The 15,553-nt window shown below is 47.6% G+C and overlaps 40 non-coding genes across 40 annotated transcripts; all 40 read right to left on the bottom strand.

Annotated features, from left to right (window-relative positions):
• Nucleotides 1-6: 6 nt before the first annotated feature.
• Nucleotides 7-306, bottom strand: LOC149606799 (signal recognition particle RNA). Its single transcript, XR_016377146.1, has one exon.
• An 89-nt stretch (nt 307-395) lies between these two features.
• On the bottom strand, nt 396-694 carry LOC149606798 (signal recognition particle RNA). Its single transcript, XR_016377515.1, has one exon.
• An 89-nt stretch (nt 695-783) lies between these two features.
• Nucleotides 784-1,083, bottom strand: LOC149606797 (signal recognition particle RNA). Its single transcript, XR_016377165.1, has one exon.
• Nucleotides 1,084-1,172: 89 nt separating this feature from the next.
• Nucleotides 1,173-1,472, bottom strand: LOC149606796 (signal recognition particle RNA). Its single transcript, XR_016377389.1, has one exon.
• An 89-nt stretch (nt 1,473-1,561) lies between these two features.
• Nucleotides 1,562-1,861, bottom strand: LOC149606795 (signal recognition particle RNA). Its single transcript, XR_016377653.1, has one exon.
• Nucleotides 1,862-1,950: 89 nt separating this feature from the next.
• LOC149606794 (signal recognition particle RNA) lies at nt 1,951-2,249 on the bottom strand. The gene has a single exon (XR_016377514.1).
• An 89-nt stretch (nt 2,250-2,338) lies between these two features.
• On the bottom strand, nt 2,339-2,638 carry LOC149606793 (signal recognition particle RNA). Its single transcript, XR_016377154.1, has one exon.
• Nucleotides 2,639-2,727: 89 nt separating this feature from the next.
• Nucleotides 2,728-3,027, bottom strand: LOC149606792 (signal recognition particle RNA). Its single transcript, XR_016377458.1, has one exon.
• Nucleotides 3,028-3,116: 89 nt separating this feature from the next.
• Nucleotides 3,117-3,416, bottom strand: LOC149606791 (signal recognition particle RNA). The gene has a single exon (XR_016377103.1).
• An 89-nt stretch (nt 3,417-3,505) lies between these two features.
• On the bottom strand, nt 3,506-3,804 carry LOC149606790 (signal recognition particle RNA). The gene has a single exon (XR_016377513.1).
• An 89-nt stretch (nt 3,805-3,893) lies between these two features.
• On the bottom strand, nt 3,894-4,193 carry LOC149606789 (signal recognition particle RNA). Its single transcript, XR_016377141.1, has one exon.
• Nucleotides 4,194-4,282: 89 nt separating this feature from the next.
• Nucleotides 4,283-4,582, bottom strand: LOC149606788 (signal recognition particle RNA). The gene has a single exon (XR_016377388.1).
• An 89-nt stretch (nt 4,583-4,671) lies between these two features.
• LOC149606787 (signal recognition particle RNA) lies at nt 4,672-4,971 on the bottom strand. The gene has a single exon (XR_016377700.1).
• Nucleotides 4,972-5,060: 89 nt separating this feature from the next.
• Nucleotides 5,061-5,360, bottom strand: LOC149606786 (signal recognition particle RNA). The gene has a single exon (XR_016377212.1).
• Nucleotides 5,361-5,449: 89 nt separating this feature from the next.
• LOC149606785 (signal recognition particle RNA) lies at nt 5,450-5,749 on the bottom strand. Its single transcript, XR_016377386.1, has one exon.
• An 89-nt stretch (nt 5,750-5,838) lies between these two features.
• On the bottom strand, nt 5,839-6,138 carry LOC149606784 (signal recognition particle RNA). Its single transcript, XR_016377699.1, has one exon.
• An 89-nt stretch (nt 6,139-6,227) lies between these two features.
• LOC149606783 (signal recognition particle RNA) lies at nt 6,228-6,526 on the bottom strand. The gene has a single exon (XR_016377511.1).
• Nucleotides 6,527-6,615: 89 nt separating this feature from the next.
• Nucleotides 6,616-6,915, bottom strand: LOC149606782 (signal recognition particle RNA). Its single transcript, XR_016377130.1, has one exon.
• An 89-nt stretch (nt 6,916-7,004) lies between these two features.
• Nucleotides 7,005-7,304, bottom strand: LOC149606781 (signal recognition particle RNA). Its single transcript, XR_016377523.1, has one exon.
• An 89-nt stretch (nt 7,305-7,393) lies between these two features.
• On the bottom strand, nt 7,394-7,693 carry LOC149606780 (signal recognition particle RNA). The gene has a single exon (XR_016377384.1).
• Nucleotides 7,694-7,782: 89 nt separating this feature from the next.
• LOC149606779 (signal recognition particle RNA) lies at nt 7,783-8,082 on the bottom strand. The gene has a single exon (XR_016377101.1).
• Nucleotides 8,083-8,171: 89 nt separating this feature from the next.
• Nucleotides 8,172-8,470, bottom strand: LOC149606778 (signal recognition particle RNA). The gene has a single exon (XR_016377646.1).
• An 89-nt stretch (nt 8,471-8,559) lies between these two features.
• On the bottom strand, nt 8,560-8,859 carry LOC149606777 (signal recognition particle RNA). Its single transcript, XR_016377119.1, has one exon.
• An 89-nt stretch (nt 8,860-8,948) lies between these two features.
• On the bottom strand, nt 8,949-9,248 carry LOC149606776 (signal recognition particle RNA). Its single transcript, XR_016377534.1, has one exon.
• An 89-nt stretch (nt 9,249-9,337) lies between these two features.
• On the bottom strand, nt 9,338-9,637 carry LOC149606775 (signal recognition particle RNA). Its single transcript, XR_016377385.1, has one exon.
• An 89-nt stretch (nt 9,638-9,726) lies between these two features.
• On the bottom strand, nt 9,727-10,026 carry LOC149606774 (signal recognition particle RNA). Its single transcript, XR_016377669.1, has one exon.
• Nucleotides 10,027-10,115: 89 nt separating this feature from the next.
• On the bottom strand, nt 10,116-10,414 carry LOC149606773 (signal recognition particle RNA). The gene has a single exon (XR_016377544.1).
• Nucleotides 10,415-10,503: 89 nt separating this feature from the next.
• On the bottom strand, nt 10,504-10,803 carry LOC149606772 (signal recognition particle RNA). Its single transcript, XR_016377249.1, has one exon.
• An 89-nt stretch (nt 10,804-10,892) lies between these two features.
• Nucleotides 10,893-11,192, bottom strand: LOC149606771 (signal recognition particle RNA). Its single transcript, XR_016377401.1, has one exon.
• An 89-nt stretch (nt 11,193-11,281) lies between these two features.
• LOC149606770 (signal recognition particle RNA) lies at nt 11,282-11,581 on the bottom strand. The gene has a single exon (XR_016377668.1).
• An 89-nt stretch (nt 11,582-11,670) lies between these two features.
• LOC149606769 (signal recognition particle RNA) lies at nt 11,671-11,969 on the bottom strand. The gene has a single exon (XR_016377543.1).
• An 89-nt stretch (nt 11,970-12,058) lies between these two features.
• On the bottom strand, nt 12,059-12,358 carry LOC149606768 (signal recognition particle RNA). Its single transcript, XR_016377248.1, has one exon.
• Nucleotides 12,359-12,447: 89 nt separating this feature from the next.
• Nucleotides 12,448-12,747, bottom strand: LOC149606767 (signal recognition particle RNA). The gene has a single exon (XR_016377569.1).
• Nucleotides 12,748-12,836: 89 nt separating this feature from the next.
• LOC149606766 (signal recognition particle RNA) lies at nt 12,837-13,136 on the bottom strand. Its single transcript, XR_016377232.1, has one exon.
• An 89-nt stretch (nt 13,137-13,225) lies between these two features.
• LOC149606765 (signal recognition particle RNA) lies at nt 13,226-13,525 on the bottom strand. The gene has a single exon (XR_016377457.1).
• An 89-nt stretch (nt 13,526-13,614) lies between these two features.
• On the bottom strand, nt 13,615-13,914 carry LOC149606764 (signal recognition particle RNA). The gene has a single exon (XR_016377643.1).
• An 89-nt stretch (nt 13,915-14,003) lies between these two features.
• On the bottom strand, nt 14,004-14,302 carry LOC149606763 (signal recognition particle RNA). Its single transcript, XR_016377589.1, has one exon.
• Nucleotides 14,303-14,391: 89 nt separating this feature from the next.
• Nucleotides 14,392-14,691, bottom strand: LOC149606762 (signal recognition particle RNA). Its single transcript, XR_016377418.1, has one exon.
• An 89-nt stretch (nt 14,692-14,780) lies between these two features.
• LOC149606761 (signal recognition particle RNA) lies at nt 14,781-15,080 on the bottom strand. Its single transcript, XR_016377288.1, has one exon.
• An 89-nt stretch (nt 15,081-15,169) lies between these two features.
• LOC149606760 (signal recognition particle RNA) lies at nt 15,170-15,469 on the bottom strand. The gene has a single exon (XR_016377558.1).
• Between the last annotated feature and the right edge of the window lie 84 nt (nt 15,470-15,553).

Below are 15,553 nucleotides of genomic sequence, written 5' to 3'. Positions count from 1 at the left end.
CTGACATAAGAATCGTTTACGGTCGTATTGGTTGCGTTGTGACTCGAAGCTCGCTCTAAGAGGTTATCCCGTCACTGCCGAATGTGGGAACTTTTGCCTGCTGCGTTACCGCCCTGAGCCGGTTTTTCCCTCCTTAGAACAACCTGGTGGTCCATCAGTTACCTGAAGACGACCATATTGACACCCAGCTTAACGCGGACGTCCGATCTACACGAGTCCTTGAGATACAGGAATCCCAACCTCATATCGTCTATCGATTCTAGCTTCCGAAAGGCTGGATTACAGGGGAACGCCACAACTTCCAGCTGCAAAGTTACCTCGAATAAAACAATTCAAACTTTGAAAGGATAACAACATTGAAGTTAAAATCACTATCTGAAGTGTAAAGACTGACATAAGAATCGTGTACGGTCGTATTGGTTGCGTTGTGACCCGAAGCTCACTCTCAGACGTTATCCCGTCACTGCCGAATGCGGGAACTTTTGCCTGCTGCGTTACCGCCCTGAGCCGGTTTGTCCCTCCTTAGAACAACCTGGTGGTCCATCAGTTACCTGAAGACGACCATATTGACACCCAGCTTAACGCGGACGTCCGATCTACACGAGTCCATGAGTCACAGGAATCCCTACCTCATACCATCCATCGATTCTAGCTTCCAAAGGGCTGGATTACAGGGGCTCGCCACAACTCCAGCTGCAAAGTTACCTCGAATAAAACAATTCAAACTTTGAAAGGATAACAACATTGAAGTTAAAATCACTATCTGAAGTGTAAAGACTGACATAAGAATCGTGTACGGTCGAATTGGTTGCGTTGTGACTCGAAGCTCGCTCTCAGACGTTATCCCGTCACTGCCGAATGCGGGAACTTTTGCCTGCTGCGTTACCGCCCTGAGCCGGTTTGTCCCTCCTTAGAACAACCTGGTGGTCCATCAGTTACCTGAAGACGACCATATTGACACCCAGCTTAACGCGGACGTCCGATCTACACGAGTCCATGAGTCACAGGAATCCCAACCTCATACCATCCATCGATTCTAGCTTCCAAAGGGCTGGATTACAGGAGCTCGCCACAACTCCCAGCTGCAAAGTTACCTCGAATAAAACAATTCAAACTTTGAAAGAATAACAACATTGAAGTTAAAATCACTATCTGAAGTGTAAAGACTGACATAAGAATCGTGTACGGTCGTATTGGTTGCGTTGTGACTCGAAGCTCGCTCTCAGACGTTATCCCGTCACTGCCGAATGCGGGAACTTTTGCCTGCTGCGTTACCGCCCTGAGCCGGTTTGTCCCTCCTTAGAACAACCTGGTGGTCCATCAGTTACCTGAAGACGACCATATTGACACCCAGCTTAACGCGGACGTCCGATCTCCACGAGTCCTTGAGATACAGGAATCCCAACCTCATACCATCCATCGATTCTAGCTTCCAAAGGGCTGGATTACAGGGGAACGCCACAACTCCCAGCTGCAAAGTTACCTCGAATAAAACAATTCAAACTTTGAAAGAATAACAACATTGAAGTTAAAATCACTATCTGAAGTGTAAAGACTGACATAAGAATCGTGTACGGTCGTATTGGTTGCGTTGTGACTCGAAGCTCGCTCTAAGAGGTTATCCCGTCACTGCCGAATGTGGGAACTTTTGCCTGCTGCGTTACCGCCCTGAGCCGGTTTGTCCCTCCTTAGAACAACCTGGTGGTCCATCAGTTACCTGAAGACGACCATATTGACACCCAGCTTAACGCGGACGTCCGATCTACACGAGTCCTTGAGTTACAGGAATCCCAACCTCATATCGTCTATCGATTCTAGCTTCCGAAAGGCTGGATTACAGGGGAACGCCACAACTCCCAGCTGCAAAGTTACCTCGAATAAAACAATTCAAACTTTGAAAGGATAACAACATTGAAGTTAAAATCACTATCTGAAGTGTAAAGACTGACATAAGAATCGTGTACGGTCGTATTGGTTGCGTTGTGACCCGAAGCTCACTCTCAGACGTTATCCCGTCACTGCCGAATGCGGGAACTTTTGCCTGCTGCGTTACCGCCCTGAGCCGGTTTGTCCCTCCTTAGAACAACCTGGTGGTCCATCAGTTACCTGAAGACGACCATATTGACACCCAGCTTAACGCGGACGTCCGATCTACACGAGTCCATGAGTCACAGGAATCCCTACCTCATACCATCCATCGATTCTAGCTTCCAAAGGGCTGGATTACAGGGGCTCGCCACAACTCCAGCTGCAAAGTTACCTCGAATAAAACAATTCAAACTTTGAAAGGATAACAACATTGAAGTTAAAATCACTATCTGAAGTGTAAAGACTGACATAAGAATCGTGTACGGTCGAATTGGTTGCGTTGTGACTCGAAGCTCGCTCTCAGACGTTATCCCGTCACTGCCGAATGCGGGAACTTTTGCCTGCTGCGTTACCGCCCTGAGCCGGTTTGTCCCTCCTTAGAACAACCTGGTGGTCCATCAGTTACCTGAAGACGACCATATTGACACCCAGCTTAACGCGGACGTCCGATCTACACGAGTCCATGAGTCACAGGAATCCCAACCTCATACCATCCATCGATTCTAGCTTCCAAAGGGCTGGATTACAGGAGCTCGCCACAACTCCCAGCTGCAAAGTTACCTCGAATAAAACAATTCAAACTTTGAAAGAATAACAACATTGAAGTTAAAATCACTATCTGAAGTGTAAAGACTGACATAAGAATCGTGTACGGTCGTATTGGTTGCGTTGTGACTCGAAGCTCGCTCTCAGAGGTTATCCCGTCACTGCCGAATGCGGGAATTTTTGCCTGCTGCGTTACCGCCCTGAGCCGGTTTGTCCCTCCTTAGAACAACCTGGTGGTCCATCAGTTACCTGAAGACGACCATATTGACACCCAGCTTAACGCGGACGTCCGATCTACACGAGTCCATGAGTCACAGGAATCCCAACCTCATACCATCCATCGATTCTAGCTTCCAAAGGGCTGGATTACAGGGGAACGCCACAACTCCCAGCTGCAAAGTTACCTCGAATAAAACAATTCAAACTTTGAAAGAATAACAACATTGAAGTTAAAATCACTATCTGAAGTGTAAAGACTGACATAAGAATCGTTTACGGTCGTATTGGTTGCGTTGTGACTCGAAGCTCGCTCTAAGAGGTTATCCCGTCACTGCCGAATGTGGGAACTTTTGCCTGCTGCGTTACCGCCCTGAGCCGGTTTTTCCCTCCTTAGAACAACCTGGTGGTCCATCAGTTACCTGAAGACGACCATATTGACACCCAGCTTAACGCGGACGTCCGATCTACACGAGTCCTTGAGATACAGGAATCCCAACCTCATATCGTCTATCGATTCTAGCTTCCGAAAGGCTGGATTACAGGGGAACGCCACAACTCCCAGCTGCAAAGTTACCTCGAATAAAACAATTCAAACTTTGAAAGGATAACAACATTGAAGTTAAAATCACTATCTGAAGTGTAAAGACTGACATAAGAATCGTGTACGGTCGTATTGGTTGCGTTGTGACCCGAAGCTCACTCTCAGACGTTATCCCGTCACTGCCGAATGCGGGAACTTTTGCCTGCTGCGTTACCGCCCTGAGCCGGTTTGTCCCTCCTTAGAACAACCTGGTGGTCCATCAGTTACCTGAAGACGACCATATTGACACCCAGCTTAACGCGGACGTCCGATCTACACGAGTCCATGAGTCACAGGAATCCCTACCTCATACCATCCATCGATTCTAGCTTCCAAAGGGCTGGATTACAGGGGCTCGCCACAACTCCAGCTGCAAAGTTACCTCGAATAAAACAATTCAAACTTTGAAAGGATAACAACATTGAAGTTAAAATCACTATCTGAAGTGTAAAGACTGACATAAGAATCGTGTACGGTCGAATTGGTTGCGTTGTGACTCGAAGCTCGCTCTCAGACGTTATCCCGTCACTGCCGAATGCGGGAACTTTTGCCTGCTGCGTTACCGCCCTGAGCCGGTTTGTCCCTCCTTAGAACAACCTGGTGGTCCATCAGTTACCTGAAGACGACCATATTGACACCCAGCTTAACGCGGACGTCCGATCTACACGAGTCCATGAGTCACAGGAATCCCAACCTCATACCATCCATCGATTCTAGCTTCCAAAGGGCTGGATTACAGGAGCTCGCCACAACTCCCAGCTGCAAAGTTACCTCGAATAAAACAATTCAAACTTTGAAAGAATAACAACATTGAAGTTAAAATCACTATCTGAAGTGTAAAGACTGACATAAGAATCGTGTACGGTCGTATTGGTTGCGTTGTGACTCGAAGCTCGCTCTCAGACGTTATCCCGTCACTGCCGAATGCGGGAACTTTTGCCTGCTGCGTTACCGCCCTGAGCCGGTTTGTCCCTCCTTAGAACAACCTGGTGGTCCATCAGTTACCTGAAGACGACCATATTGACACCCAGCTTAACGCGGACGTCCGATCTCCACGAGTCCTTGAGATACAGGAATCCCAACCTCATACCATCCATCGATTCTAGCTTCCAAAGGGCTGGATTACAGGGGAACGCCACAACTCCCAGCTGCAAAGTTACCTCGAATAAAACAATTCAAACTTTGAAAGAATAACAACATTGAAGTTAAAATCACTATCTGAAGTGTAAAGACTGACATAAGAATCGTGTACGGTCGTATTGGTTGCGTTGTGACTCGAAGCTCGCTCTAAGAGGTTATCCCGTCACTGCCGAATGTGGGAACTTTTGCCTGCTGCGTTACCGCCCTGAGCCGGTTTGTCCCTCCTTAGAACAACCTGGTGTTCCATCAGTTACCTGAAGACGACCATATTGACACCCAGCTTAACGCGGACGTCCGATCTACACGAGTCCTTGAGTTACAGGAATCCCAACCTCATATCGTCTATCGATTCTAGCTTCCGAAAGGCTGGATTACAGGGGAACGCCACAACTCCCAGCTGCAAAGTTACCTCGAATAAAACAATTCAAACTTTGAAAGGATAACAACATTGAAGTTAAAATCACTATCTGAAGTGTAAAGACTGACATAAGAATCGTGTACGGTCGTATTGGTTGCGTTGTGACCCGAAGCTCACTCTCAGACGTTATCCCGTCACTGCCGAATGCGGGAACTTTTGCCTGCTGCGTTACCGCCCTGAGCCGGTTTGTCCCTCCTTAGAACAACCTGGTGGTCCATCAGTTACCTGAAGACGACCATATTGACACCCAGCTTAACGCGGACGTCCGATCTACACGAGTCCATGAGTCACAGGAATCCCAACCTCATACCATCCATCGATTCTAGCTTCCAAAGGGCTGGATTACAGGAGCTCGCCACAACTCCCAGCTGCAAAGTTACCTCGAATAAAACAATTCAAACTTTGAAAGAATAACAACATTGAAGTTAAAATCACTATCTGAAGTGTAAAGACTGACATAAGAATCGTGTACGGTCGTATTGGTTGCGTTGTGACTCGAAGCTCGCTCTCAGACGTTATCCCGTCACTGCCGAATGCGGGAACTTTTGCCTGCTGCGTTACCGCCCTGAGCCGGTTTGTCCCTCCTTAGAACAACCTGGTGGTCCATCAGTTACCTGAAGACGACCATATTGACACCCAGCTTAACGCGGACGTCCGATCTCCACGAGTCCTTGAGATACAGGAATCCCAACCTCATACCATCCATCGATTCTAGCTTCCAAAGGGCTGGATTACAGGGGAACGCCACAACTCCCAGCTGCAAAGTTACCTCGAATAAAACAATTCAAACTTTGAAAGAATAACAACATTGAAGTTAAAATCACTATCTGAAGTGTAAAGACTGACATAAGAATCGTGTACGGTCGTATTGGTTGCGTTGTGACTCGAAGCTCGCTCTAAGAGGTTATCCCGTCACTGCCGAATGTGGGAACTTTTGCCTGCTGCGTTACCGCCCTGAGCCGGTTTGTCCCTCCTTAGAACAACCTGGTGTTCCATCAGTTACCTGAAGACGACCATATTGACACCCAGCTTAACGCGGACGTCCGATCTACACGAGTCCTTGAGTTACAGGAATCCCAACCTCATATCGTCTATCGATTCTAGCTTCCGAAAGGCTGGATTACAGGGGAACGCCACAACTCCCAGCTGCAAAGTTACCTCGAATAAAACAATTCAAACTTTGAAAGGATAACAACATTGAAGTTAAAATCACTATCTGAAGTGTAAAGACTGACATAAGAATCGTGTACGGTCGTATTGGTTGCGTTGTGACCCGAAGCTCACTCTCAGACGTTATCCCGTCACTGCCGAATGCGGGAACTTTTGCCTGCTGCGTTACCGCCCTGAGCCGGTTTGTCCCTCCTTAGAACAACCTGGTGGTCCATCAGTTACCTGAAGACGACCATATTGACACCCAGCTTAACGCGGACGTCCGATCTACACGAGTCCATGAGTCACAGGAATCCCTACCTCATACCATCCATCGATTCTAGCTTCCAAAGGGCTGGATTACAGGGGCTCGCCACAACTCCAGCTGCAAAGTTACCTCGAATAAAACAATTCAAACTTTGAAAGGATAACAACATTGAAGTTAAAATCACTATCTGAAGTGTAAAGACTGACATAAGAATCGTGTACGGTCGAATTGGTTGCGTTGTGACTCGAAGCTCGCTCTCAGACGTTATCCCGTCACTGCCGAATGCGGGAACTTTTGCCTGCTGCGTTACCGCCCTGAGCCGGTTTGTCCCTCCTTAGAACAACCTGGTGGTCCATCAGTTACCTGAAGACGACCATATTGACACCCAGCTTAACGCGGACGTCCGATCTACACGAGTCCATGAGTCACAGGAATCCCAACCTCATACCATCCATCGATTCTAGCTTCCAAAGGGCTGGATTACAGGAGCTCGCCACAACTCCCAGCTGCAAAGTTACCTCGAATAAAACAATTCAAACTTTGAAAGAATAACAACATTGAAGTTAAAATCACTATCTGAAGTGTAAAGACTGACATAAGAATCGTGTACGGTCGTATTGGTTGCGTTGTGACTCGAAGCTCGCTCTCAGACGTTATCCCGTCACTGCCGAATGCGGGAACTTTTGCCTGCTGCGTTACCGCCCTGAGCCGGTTTGTCCCTCCTTAGAACAACCTGGTGGTCCATCAGTTACCTGAAGACGACCATATTGACACCCAGCTTAACGCGGACGTCCGATCTACACGAGTCCATGAGCCACAGGAATCCCAACCTCATACCATCCATCGATTCTAGCTTCCAAAGGGCTGGATTACAGGAGCTCGCCACAACTCCCAGCTGCAAAGTTACCTCGAATAAAACAATTCAAACTTTGAAAGAATAACAACATTGAAGTTAAAATCACTATCTGAAGTGTAAAGACTGACATAAGAATCGTGTACGGTCGTATTGGTTGCGTTGTGACTCGAAGCTCGCTCTCAGACGTTATCCCGTCACTGCCGAATGCGGGAACTTTTGCCTGCTGCGTTACCGCCCTGAGCCGGTTTGTCCCTCCTTAGAACAACCTGGTGGTCCATCAGTTACCTGAAGACGACCATATTGACACCCAGCTTAACGCGGACGTCCGATCTCCACGAGTCCTTGAGATACAGGAATCCCAACCTCATACCATCCATCGATTCTAGCTTCCAAAGGGCTGGATTACAGGGGAACGCCACAACACCCAGCTGCAAAGTTACCTCGAATAAAACAATTCAAACTTTGAAAGAATAACAACATTGAAGTTAAAATCACTATCTGAAGTGTAAAGACTGACATAAGAATCGTGTACGGTCGTATTGGTTGCGTTGTGACTCGAAGCTCGCTCTAAGAGGTTATCCCGTCACTGCCGAATGTGGTAACTTTTGCCTGCTGCGTTACCGCCCTGAGCCGGTTTGTCCCTCCTTAGAACAACCTGGTGGTCCATCAGTTACCTGAAGACGACCATATTGACACCCAGCTTAACGCGGACGTCCGATCTACACGAGTCCTTGAGTTACAGGAATCCCAACCTCATATCGTCTATCGATTCTAGCTTCCGAAAGGCTGGATTACAGGGGAACGCCACAACTCCCAGCTGCAAAGTTACCTCGAATAAAACAATTCAAACTTTGAAAGGATAACAACATTGAAGTTAAAATCACTATCTGAAGTGTAAAGACTGACATAAGAATCGTGTACGGTCGTATTGGTTGCGTTGTGACCCGAAGCTCACTCTCAGACGTTATCCCGTCACTGCCGAATGCGGGAACTTTTGCCTGCTGCGTTACCGCCAAGAGCCGGTTTGTCCCTCCTTAGAACAACCTGGTGGTCCATCAGTTACCTGAAGACGACCATATTGACACCCAGCTTAACGCGGACGTCCGATCTACACGAGTCCATGAGTCACAGGAATCCCTACCTCATACCATCCATCGATTCTAGCTTCCAAAGGGCTGGATTACAGGGGCTCGCCACAACTCCAGCTGCAAAGTTACCTCGAATAAAACAATTCAAACTTTGAAAGGATAACAACATTGAAGTTAAAATCACTATCTGAAGTGTAAAGACTGACATAAGAATCGTGTACGGTCGAATTGGTTGCGTTGTGACTCGAAGCTCGCTCTCAGACGTTATCCCGTCACTGCCGAATGCGGGAACTTTTGCCTGCTGCGTTACCGCCCTGAGCCGGTTTGTCCCTCCTTAGAACAACCTGGTGGTCCATCAGTTACCTGAAGACGACCATATTGACACCCAGCTTAACGCGGACGTCCGATCTACACGAGTCCATGAGTCACAGGAATCCCAACCTCATACCATCCATCGATTCTAGCTTCCAAAGGGCTGGATTACAGGAGCTCGCCACAACTCCCAGCTGCAAAGTTACCTCGAATAAAACAATTCAAACTTTGAAAGAATAACAACATTGAAGTTAAAATCACTATCTGAAGTGTAAAGACTGACATAAGAATCGTGTACGGTCGTATTGGCTGCGTTGTGACTCGAAGCTCGCTCTCAGACGTTATCCCGTCACTGCCGAATGCGGGAACTTTTGCCTGCTGCGTTACCGCCCTGAGCCGGTTTGTCCCTCCTTAGAACAACCTGGTGGTCCATCAGTTACCTGAAGACGACCATATTGACACCCAGCTTAACGCGGACGTCCGATCTACACGAGTCCATGAGTCACAGGAATCCCAACCTCATACCATCCATCGATTCTAGCTTCCAAAGGGCTGGATTACAGGAGCTCGCCACAACTCCCAGCTGCAAAGTTACCTCGAATAAAACAATTCAAACTTTGAAAGAATAACAACATTGAAGTTAAAATCACTATCTGAAGTGTAAAGACTGACATAAGAATCGTGTACGGTCGTATTGGTTGCGTTGTGACTCGAAGCTCGCTCTCAGACGTTATCCCGTCACTGCCGAATGCGGGAACTTTTGCCTGCTGCGTTACCGCCCTGAGCCGGTTTGTCCCTCCTTAGAACAACCTGGTGGTCCATCAGTTACCTGAAGACGACCATATTGACACCCAGCTTAACGCGGACGTCCGATCTCCACGAGTCCTTGAGATACAGGAATCCCAACCTCATACCATCCATCGATTCTAGCTTCCAAAGGGCTGGATTACAGGGGAACGCCACAACTCCCAGCTGCAAAGTTACCTCGAATAAAACAATTCAAACTTTGAAAGAATAACAACATTGAAGTTAAAATCACTATCTGAAGTGTAAAGACTGACATAAGAATCGTGTACGGTCGTATTGGTTGCGTTGTGACTCGAAGCTCGCTCTAAGAGGTTATCCCGTCACTGCCGAATGTGGGAACTTTTGCCTGCTGCGTTACCGCCCTGAGCCGGTTTGTCCCTCCTTAGAACAACCTGGTGGTCCATCAGTTACCTGAAGACGACCATATTGACACCCAGCTTAACGCGGACGTCCGATCTACACGAGTCCTTGAGTTACAGGAATCCCAACCTCATATCGTCTATCGATTCTAGCTTCCGAAGGGCTGGATTACAGGGGAACGCCACAACTCCCAGCTGCAAAGTTACCTCGAATAAAACAATTCAAACTTTGAAAGGATAACAACATTGAAGTTAAAATCACTATCTGAAGTGTAAAGACTGACATAAGAATCGTGTACGGTCGTATTGGTTGCGTTGTGACCCGATGCTCACTCTCAGACGTTATCCCGTCACTGCCGAATGCGGGAACTTTTGCCTGCTGCGTTACCGCCCTGAGCCGGTTTGTCCCTCCTTAGAACAACCTGGTGGTCCATCAGTTACCTGAAGACGACCATATTGACACCCAGCTTAACGCGGACGTCCGATCTACACGAGTCCATGAGTCACAGGAATCCCTACCTCATACCATCCATCGATTCTAGCTTCCAAAGGGCTGGATTACAGGGGCTCGCCACAACTCCAGCTGCAAAGTTACCTCGAATAAAACAATTCAAACTTTGAAAGGATAACAACATTGAAGTTAAAATCACTATCTGAAGTGTAAAGACTGACATAAGAATCGTGTACGGTCGTATTGGTTTCGTTGTGACTCGAAGCTCGCTCTCAGACGTTATCCCGTCACTGCCGAATGCGGGAACTTTTGCCTGCTGCGTTACCGCCCTGAGCCGGTTTGTCCCTCCTTAGAACAACCTGGTGGTCCATCAGTTACCTGAAGACGACCATATTGACACCCAGCTTAACGCGGACGTCCGATCTACACGAGTCCATGAGTCACAGGAATCCCAACCTCATACCATCCATCGATTCTAGCTTCCAAAGGGCTGGATTACAGGAGCTCGCCACAACTCCCAGCTGCAAAGTTACCTCGAATAAAACAATTCAAACTTTGAAAGAATAACAAAATTGAAGTTAAAATCACTATCTGAAGTGTAAAGACTGACATAAGAATCGTGTACGGTCGTATTGGTTGCGTTGTGACTCGAAGCTCGCTCTCAGACGTTATCCCGTCACTGCCGAATGCGGGAACTTTTGCCTGCTGCGTTACCGCCCTGAGCCGGTTTGTCCCTCCTTAGAACAACCTGGTGGTCCTTCAGTTACCTGAAGACGACCATATTGACACCCAGCTTAACGCGGGCGTCCGATCTCCACGAGTCCTTGAGATACAGGAATCCCAACCTCATACCATCCATCGATTCTAGCTTCCAAAGGGCTGGATTACAGGGGAACGCCACAACTCCCAGCTGCAAAGTTACCTCGAATAAAACAATTCAAACTTTGAAAGAATAACAACATTGAAGTTAAAATCACTATCTGAAGTGTAAAGACTGACATAAGAATCGTGTACGGTCGTATTGGTTGCGTTGTGACTCGAAGCTCGCTCTAAGAGGTTATCCCGTCACTGCCGAATGTGGGAACTTTTGCCTGCTGCGTTACCGCCCTGAGCCGGTTTGTCCCTCCTTAGAACAACCTGGTGGTCCATCAGTTACCTGAAGACGACCATATTGACACCCAGCTTAACGCGGACGTCCGATCTACACGAGTCCTTGAGTTACAGGAATCCCAACCTCATATCGTCTATCGATTCTAGCTTCCGAAGGGCTGGATTACAGGGGAACGCCACAACTCCCAGCTGCAAAGTTACCTCGAATAAAACAATTCAAACTTTGAAAGGATAACAACATTGAAGTTAAAATCACTATCTGAAGTGTAAAGACTGACATAAGAATCGTGTACGGTCGTATTGGTTGCGTTGTGACCCGATGCTCACTCTCAGACGTTATCCCGTCACTGCCGAATGCGGGAACTTTTGCCTGCTGCGTTACCGCCCTGAGCCGGTTTGTCCCTCCTTAGAACAACCTGGTGGTCCATCAGTTACCTGAAGACGACCATATTGACACCCAGCTTAACGCGGACGTCCGATCTACACGAGTCCATGAGTCACAGGAATCCCTACCTCATACCATCCATCGATTCTAGCTTCCAAAGGGCTGGATTACAGGGGCTCGCCACAACTCCAGCTGCAAAGTTACCTCGAATAAAACAATTCAAACTTTGAAAGGATAACAACATTGAAGTTAAAATCACTATCTGAAGTGTAAAGACTGACATAAGAATCGTGTACGGTCGTATTGGTTTCGTTGTGACTCGAAGCTCGCTCTCAGACGTTATCCCGTCACTGCCGAATGCGGGAACTTTTGCCTGCTGCGTTACCGCCCTGAGCCGGTTTGTCCCTCCTTAGAACAACCTGGTGGTCCATCAGTTACCTGAAGACGACCATATTGACACCCAGCTTAACGCGGACGTCCGATCTACACGAGTCCATGAGTCACAGGAATCCCAACCTCATACCATCCATCGATTCTAGCTTCCAAAGGGCTGGATTACAGGAGCTCGCCACAACTCCCAGCTGCAAAGTTACCTCGAATAAAACAATTCCAACTTTGAAAGAATAACAACATTGAAGTTAAAATCACTATCTGAAGTGTAAAGACTGACATAAGAATCGTGTACGGTCGTATTGGTTGCGTTGTGACTCGAAGCTCGCTCTCAGACGTTATCCCGTCACTGCCGAATGCGGGAACTATTGCCTGCTGCGTTACCGCCCTGAGCCGGTTTGTCCCTCCTTAGAACAACCTGGTGGTCCATCAGTTACCTGAAGACGACCATATTGACACCCAGCTTAACGCGGACGTCCGATCTACACGAGTCCATGAGTCACAGGAATCCCAACCTCATACCATCCATCGATTCTAGCTTCCAAAGGGCTGGATTACAGGAGCTCGCCACAACTCCCAGCTGCAAAGTTACCTCGAATAAAACAATTCAAACTTTGAAAGAATAACAACATTGAAGTTAAAATCACTATCTGAAGTGTAAAGACTGACATAAGAATCGTGTACGGTAGTATTGGTTGCGTTGTGACTCGAAGCTCGCTCTCAGAGGTTATCCCGTCACTGCCGAATGCGGGAACTTTTGCCTGCTGCGTTACCGCCCTGAGCCGGTTTGTCCCTCCTTAGAACAACCTGGTGGTCCATCAGTTACCTGAAGACGACCATATTGACACCCAGCTTAACGCGGACGTCCGATCTACACGAGTCCATGAGTCACAGGAATCCCAACCTCATACCATCCATCGATTCTAGCTTCCAAAGGGCTGGATTACAGGAGCTCGCCACAACTCCTAGCTGCAAAGTTACCTCGAATAAAACAATTCAAACTTTGAAAGAATAACAACATTGAAGTTAAAATCACTATCTGAAGTGTAAAGACTGACATAAGAATCGTGTACGGTCGTATTGGTTGCGTTGTGACTCGAAGCTCGCTCTCAGAGGTTATCCCGTCACTGCCGAATGCGGGAATTTTTGCCTGCTGCGTTACCGCCCTGAGCCGGTTTGTCCCTCCTTAGAACAACCTGGTGGTCCATCAGTTACCTGAAGACGACCATATTGACACCCAGCTTAACGCGGACGTCCGATCTACACGAGTCCATGAGTCACAGGAATCCCAACCTCATACCATCCATCGATTCTAGCTTCCAAAGGGCTGGATTACAGGGGAACGCCACAACTCCCAGCTGCAAAGTTACCTCGAATAAAACAATTCAAACTTTGAAAGAATAACAACATTGAAGTTAAAATCACTATCTGAAGTGTAAAGACTGACATAAGAATCGTGTACGGTCGTATTGGTTGCGTTGTGACTCGAAGCTCGCTCTCAGAGGTTATCCCGTCACTGCCGAATGTGGGAACTTTTGCCTGCTGCGTTACCGCCCTGAGCCGGTTTGTCCCTCCTTAGAACAACCTGGTGGTCCATCAGTTACCTGAAGACGACCATATTGACACCCAGCTTAACGCGGACGTCCGATCTACACGAGTCCTTGAGTTACAGGAATCCCAACCTCATATCGTCTATCGATTCTAGCTTCCGAAAGGCTGGATTAAAGGGGAACGCCACAACTCCCAGCTGCAAAGTTACCTCGAATAAAACAATTCAAACTTTGAAAGGATAACAACATTGAAGTTAAAATCACTATCTGAAGTGTAAAGACTGACATAAGAATCGTGTACGGTCGTATTGGTTGCGTTGTGACCCGAAGCTCACTCTTAGACGTTATCCCGTCACTGCCGAATGCGGGAACTTTTGCCTGCTGCGTTACCGCCCTGAGCCGGTTTGTCCCTCCTTAGAACAACCTGGTGGTCCATCAGTTACCTGAAGACGACCATATTGACACCCAGCTTAACGCGGACGTCCGATCTACACGAGTCCATGAGTCACAGGAATCTCTACCTCATACCATCCATCGATTCTAGCTTCCAAAGGGCTGGATTACAGGGGCTCGCCACAACTCCAGCTGCAAAGTTACCTCGAATAAAACAATTCAAACTTTGAAAGGATAACAACATTGAAGTTAAAATCACTATCTGAAGTGTAAAGACTGACATAAGAATCGTGTACGGTCGTATTGGTTGCGTTGTGACTCGAAGCTCGCTCTCAGACGTTATCCCGTCACTGCCGAATGCGGGAACTTTTGCCTGCTGCGTTACCGCCCTGAGCCGGTTTGTCCCTCCTTAGAACAACCTGGTGGTCCATCAGTTACCTGAAGACGACCATATTGACACCCAGCTTAACGCGGACGTCCGATCTACACGAGTCCTTGAGTTACAGGAATCCCAACCTCATATCGTCTATCGATTCTAGCTTCCGAAAGGCTGGATTACAGGGGAACGCCACAACTCCCAGCTGCAAAGTTACCTCGAATAAAACAATTCAAACTTTGAAAGGATAACAACATTGAAGTTAAAATCACTATCTGAAGTGTAAAGACTGACATAAGAATCGTGTACGGTCGTATTGGTTGCGTTGTGACCCGAAGCTCACTCTCAGACGTTATCCCGTCACTGCCGAATGCGGGAACTTTTGCCTGCTGCGTTACCGCCCTGAGCCGGTTTGTCCCTCCTTAGAACAACCTGGTGGTCCATCAGTTACCTGAAGACGACCATATTGACACCCAGCTTAACGCGGACGTCCGATCTACACGAGTCCATGAGTCACAGGAATCCCTACCTCATACCATCCATCGATTCTAGCTTCCAAAGGGCTGGATTACAGGAGCTCGCCACAACTCCCAGCTGCAAAGTTACCTCGAATAAAACAATTCCAACTTTGAAAGAATAACAACATTGAAGTTAAAATCACTATCTGAAGTGTAAAGACTGACATAAGAATCGTGTACGGTCGTATTGGTTGCGTTGTGACTCGAAGCTCGCTCTCAGACGTTATCCCGTCACTGCCGAATGCGGGAACTATTGCCTGCTGCGTTACCGCCCTGAGCCGGTTTGTCCCTCCTTAGAACAACCTGGTGGTCCATCAGTTACCTGAAGACGACCATATTGACACCCAGCTTAACGCGGACGTCCGATCTACACGAGTCCATGAGTCACAGGAATCCCAACCTCATACCATCCATCGATTCTAGCTTCCAAAGGGCTGGATTACAGGAGCTCGCCACAACTCCCAGCTGCAAAGTTACCTCGAATAAAACAATTCAAACTTTGAAAGAATAACAACATTGAAGTTAAAATCACTATCTGAAGTGTAAAGAC

Source organism: Phalangium opilio, unplaced genomic scaffold (assembly GCF_054372755.1).
Source record: "Phalangium opilio isolate 3A_F unplaced genomic scaffold, DU_Popi_V2 ptg000352l_1, whole genome shotgun sequence".
NCBI classification, from domain to species: domain Eukaryota; kingdom Metazoa; phylum Arthropoda; class Arachnida; order Opiliones; family Phalangiidae; genus Phalangium; species Phalangium opilio.
Note: the sequence above shows the minus strand (reverse complement) of the source record. Positions and strands in the feature narration are given on the sequence as shown.